Here is a 6,020-nt window from a genome sequence, read left to right on the forward strand (position 1 = left end):
GCCGGCAGCGGCAGCGGCAGCAGCAGCAGCTGCTAGCTCACTGGGATGAATCTGCCATCATTTCTCCTTCGGTTCATGATGTTTGGCTTTTGCTTTGCCTCTGTGCCTCCGTCTTTACCGTTTGGCTTTGTCGTTTGCCTTTGCCTTTGCCGTTTTGCCAAATGTGTCCGCAATTCGCATAATAAAAACGAAAAGCGTGTAAAACGTACAAAGCACAAAAGCCCAAACAAAAATCAATTGGAAATTTTACTTTCGACGACATCGTAAAAAACTACGAGAAACGTTTGCTGGGCATTGAACGACGTGGAAATACCCTAGAAATGAATGTGAGGTGGAAAGTAAAAAGCAGCTGAGAGTGTTAATAGTATTTGATGTATATGAATATGCATGAAGGCATATATATGATGTATATGTATGTATATATGTATATATATACCTAGCACATAGCTACATGGAAATATACCCTGTATTCTAGCTACAATAGACTCTAGTTAAACTTATTTGACAAACTTCACTTCACATTTACTCTTCAACACCATATACCCCATCTCATTCATTCTACAGGGTATCAAAACACAAAAAGATAGATATTGAGAGGCGGAAGATGGCACAGAGTGAACCAAACTGAAACTCTAATACCCACATTTGTCGACTATTTGCGTGCTGTCATTAAACTATAATTAAATTTCTTTTCTTTTGATTTTCACCCCGTGCAACTTAAAAGTCATCCTCCATCTAAGCACACACACTCACACAATCGGCGAACGATCCATTGGCGTGAAGGGTTTACCAAAACTTCACGCCTGTCACGCCGCTTGGAATTTGTATTTCTTTTAGTTTTGTTTTGTTGTTGGTTTTTGTGTTCAGCGACAGCAACTGAAACTTTTGTAGATCTTTGACAAGAGAGAATCATCTGCACTTTTTGCACATCAAACGAATTGGCAGTCGCCACTTGGCTTGGGTAAAGTCAATACAAATTATTGTATTGGTAGCATGATATATAGATGAAAAGAATATATTTTTTATTTATTTATTTTTTTCGATAAAACAAAAATTTTATATATGTAAAAAATCATTTACAAATACAATTTGAGTTATTGTTTGATCTGTAGAAAGTTTCTAATATTTAAATAATCGAATACATTTTTTAATACAATAGACACGCAATTAAAAAATGTAATGTAAAATATTTTTGAATTTCTCAAACATTAAAAAAACTTAAAAAATGTAATGTAAAATATTTTTGAATTTCTTAAACATTAAAAACAAAACTTTAGTAAGAATATTATATTAAAGTTTATTTACTTTTTTTTTTTTGGTTTTAAATTTTTAATGAAAAAAATGAGAAATAAAAAATAAAAAAATATTTTAAAACAATATACAAAATTAAATTAAATAAAAAATAAAGTCCTTAAATGAAACTAATGTATATAAAAAAAAAATAGTATTTATTTTTATTATTATTTGTTTATTTTGTTCTTCAAAATCTTAATAGTAATACAATAAAATATATAAATTTTAGTTTGTACTTTGTCTTCTTCTTCTTGAGAATTTAATCCAAAAGCCACTTTACCAGCCAGATACTATCAAAAGTAAGCCGTCCCTAAAATATTGCTAATTGTGCGTTGTTGGCAGTGAAATGCGTGGGCATTTGTGGCAGCTGGACTGGCCACATTTGGTGGCAAGGTCTAATGAATTTATGAGCTGTCGCTGTGGCCAGGCATATCACATGGTTGGCTCGGAGGCAGCAGCAGAAGCAGCAGCAGCAGCAGCAGCATCAGATGCCGACTGCTTTTGCAACCGGGCGGCAACATTGGATGGGTCGACCCACCCAGTGTTTGGCTGAGCCATATGAAGACTTCATGTGCTGTTGCAACAAAATGTTGCAAGCAGGCAGGCAGGCAGCGAGGCATTCAAATGCCTCGTTTGTTGTGCTTCGCTTTGTGGCTGTGGCTGTGGCTATGGCTGTGGCTGTGTCCGTTCTGGTGCATGTCAGGCGAGCAGTTGCTAGCCAACTGCTACTTACGACTGCCAACTGGCCATAATATGTAATTTCAATGATTTGCATACAAAACACTTTTCACTAAACGTAGCAGAAGAAGCAGCAGCAGAGGCAGCAACAGCAGCAGAAGCTGCAGCTGGAGCCAGCAGGCATTCGTATGGACAAACAAACACGTTAAATACTTCCGCGTTCGTTGCATGCTACACGAGGAGGAGCAGGAGCAGCAGATCGAAGCTCAGAGAGAGAGAGCGAGTGAGAGAGAGCGAGTGAGAGAGAGCGCGTGTGAGAGAGTCAGAGTCGGTCAGGTGGACAGAGCGATCTTCGCAGATGCATGCCACACAGTTCTTTTAGTTTTCGGCTCGTTCGTTTTCATAAGCTCGAAATATTCATATTTGTCACGAAGCCGCTGGCAGCACGGCCCCAACAAAGATTTCCTGGCCAAGAATGAGGCCAACTAATGGGCTCTACCTTGTTGCCTTGTTGCCTGTTGGCCAGTTGCCTGCCTGCTGCCTGTCGATTCTGCGAAACCGAACGAACGAAAATTATAATAACCAGTTTAAAGTTAAAGTTAAAGTTAAAGTTCTTTTATAATGCCTCCAAGCCGACGCCGCCGCTCTCAGCTCTTAACTCTTTTTTTTTTTTTGGCAAGCCGGCCAATGACCCAGCACAATTTGCAAGGGCTTTACGCAGCCGCAAAACGTGAGCTGGCCAAAAATGGGAGCGTGCCCGCCTGCGAGGCAAGGTCAGCAGGAGCTGTAGGGAGTCGAGTGCTGGCGAAAGTTTTTTCGCTGCCCAAAAGGGGTAGACAGAGGGAGAAAGGGGTAGAGGGCGAGGGAGCTAGCGAGTGAGCGAGAGGGTGGGAAAGCAGAAAAGTCCATTTAGATTTAATGAGATATTGGGCCCAAGTCAAGTCGCGTCCGGCGCGGCCTTTCCTTTGGCACAGAAGCATATATGAAAACTGCAATAAAGCAAACGCTTGACGCTTGTGGCCCATAACAAATGAACAGCAGCAGCAGCAGCAGCAACTACACAAATGTGTATTTTTTTTTTTAACAAAAATTCCAAAAGCAAATCCATTTTGTTCCGACTTTCATTTCGGAGCAGCAGCAGCAGCACACACACACACACACATACTCTTAGAGCAGACAAAAAGTGATCGCTGCACAGTTTGAAGACAATTGTATAAATGAAAGTTTAAGATCTCCATGAACAAGTGTGTGTGCATATACGTGTGTGTGTGTGTGTGTGTGTCTCAGTTATGTGTTTGTGGGGCAGGGCAAACGTGTGCGCCCCCTCCTCTATGTGATATGAGCTAACGGTGGCCAGCGCCTGTGGCAGCGACAGGTTGTGCTCAGCGCCGGCACTTGACTATGCAACTGGCCCGCTCCTCACCACCCCACCGCCCCCTCCCCTAGCCTTTGGCTGGGCAAGCGGCTTACAGCTAGCCACCCAGACACCTGGCACGTGTTGCCCGCCAATGAATAGGAGAGAAGTTGTTGTTGAAAAACAACAACAAGAAGATGAAGAAGAAGACAACGACAACAAAAACAATTTTCAATTGTTTAGCAGAGGCTGTCCATGTGGATGTGGATGTGGATGTGGATGCTGGGGCACATTTCTCCATTGCAGCTTTGACTTTGATTTCGATTTACTTTTGCTTTTCATTGTTAAAAGTGCCGCCAATGCGTCAGTGGGTTGGGGAGGGGGGGGGCGTGGCATTTGTTGTGTCTGTTAAGACTTTTAATAACAATTTTATGGTTTTTAACACAATTCGCTTTGCGCGCTGCCCATTGTGTGCACGGGTTTCTATGCCAGCCAGAGAATGGGAGAGAGATCTGATTAGAAGTTGCATTAAGAGACACAGCTCGGTAAAGTGAATCGTTTGTGAAATCAATTGTTGGAGAATTACTTTAATTTTTATAGGGTATTGTGGACGATGTGCCAAGAGTCGGGGCTGAAAGACAAACAAGATCTGTTGGGGGAAAACAAAAGAAGCACGAGCGAGAGATAAATGATGGAAGGAGGAAATGAGAGAAGAAATGTAAGGAGATGGGAGGAAGAAATACAGTGGAAGGAAGAAGGAATGTGGAAGATGCAAAAAAGAAGAGGACGATAGATTATAAGAAGAAAAATAAAATGGAGGATACAAGAAGAAGAAGAAGAAACTAGGAATGTGGAACGTGGAACGAGAAGCGGGAAAGGAAGTAGGAACGACAAAATGCAGAAGAAAGAAAGAAAGGATGAATAAGGTCAGAGGTAGGATGAAGTAGTAAGGGGGAAAGCGGAAGAGAAAAGTATGACAAATCGACAGGACGAAAGGACAACAGAAAAAGGGAAGGAGAGAACAACAAAACATTAAGCAATATATACAAATTCCATGAAAAAAGAAAGATAATGGCAGAGAAAATCGCAAGAGAAACTCTGCAGGAAACGTTAAATCTAGGTTGATATGGCTTTACGCCATCTGATAATTCTGTACTATTATCTCCCACATAGACTATTACTACTATACTATACAATTAACAAATTGATGCTCCTAGGCATTTCCTTACTATACTTCTTCGTACTTCTTCTTGATCCAACGCTAACGAGGGTGAATAAACGCCTTCGACAGCTGTTGATTGCTTTATTAATGACCTATGCTATTGATAAAGTCCGCCTCCCAAATGCAAATTTGTTCGCCATGCCAACAAATTATATGAATATGCTTTCGTTATGCTTCATTAATTTTTCGCAAACAAAAATTATTCTCAGTTCCCTCAACCCGGCTCAATAAACAATCAAAAATACTTAAGATCATTTCCCCATACTTTTTTTTTTCCTACTCCGCAATCAGCGTCAATTATTGATTTATATGTATAGCTTTATGGTTCTGCCTGTGGGACAATCAAATTGAAGTCATGCGCCTTCCGGTCCTCAACGAAAACCTTCAAATTAAGTTTGGTGTATGAAAAAAAGTTTTTGGACCAAAATCGAAGCAATTTTTTATTTCAGTCTGTTCCTAAAGCTCAAGAGAAAGAAAACGAAATCAAAAAAATAAAATAAAGTAAAATAAAATAAAAGATCAACGCTTTCAAGTGCCCACTTGGCACAATATAAAAAAGTATCTTTGCGCTTCTTATGCGAAGGCGATTGCTCTCTATATGCGAGTGCGTGGGTAGTACAAGAAGTTCGTTGGGCGTGGGCTGAAATCAATCTATTAATATATAATGATACTTATATGGATTAAGAAATTTGTAGCGCAGTAAAAGTTTTCATAGAGCGTTTTCCCTTTCAGTTCAATAAGAGAAATTCAGCTGCAAGATTGAGATAATTTAATAAAAATATTATAAATTTTTTGATATATATTATTAAATAATTTGATTTTTTTATTTAAATTAAAAATGAAGAAAAATTCAAGTTGTTAAAAGAAAATGTTGAGTATTTTTTAATAAATATAAATAATAATAATAAAAAGTATTTAATAAATATATATATTTCAATAAAATATTTAAATTTTACCTTCAGCCATAGAGCATTATATCTAATATTTGCCTTTATAAATCACTTCGCCCTTCTGGCATTTTGCAACCCTTTGAACCACTCCGATTGGTCAAGTCACCGTCCGGACTGAATCAACAGTTTCTCTGGCAATTTGGCGGGTCAGATTCAACTCGAAATGAACGCAAATGCGAAAATTACACCCCAAGCGACCAATTTAAAGCCATTAAATTATAATTTTGTAAATTTTAAAGAGCCTATGCCAGCCGCTCAGCCAGATATGCCAGAGATGCCCAGAAATGCCCAGAGACTGTGGACGAAGACACCCGAACGAACGCATTATTCAATTAGTGTGAAATGCTATTTGTTTATTTTCGGAGTAGAATTGTGGCACGTCGTTTATTTTGTTGTCTTTAGTTGGCTTAGTACAGAATTGTGGCGATTGCTCAACACTGGCGGAAGCAAATGACGACGACAACAGCAACAACAACAACAAAACAGTTAATTGTAAACGAAAAGCGAAAAAGCACAAATAGAA

The sequence above is a fragment of the Drosophila navojoa genome, chromosome 4 (assembly GCF_054131105.1).
Source record: "Drosophila navojoa isolate 15081-1374.11 chromosome 4, UAZ_NAV_1.0, whole genome shotgun sequence".
Lineage (NCBI taxonomy): Eukaryota > Metazoa > Arthropoda > Insecta > Diptera > Drosophilidae > Drosophila > Drosophila navojoa.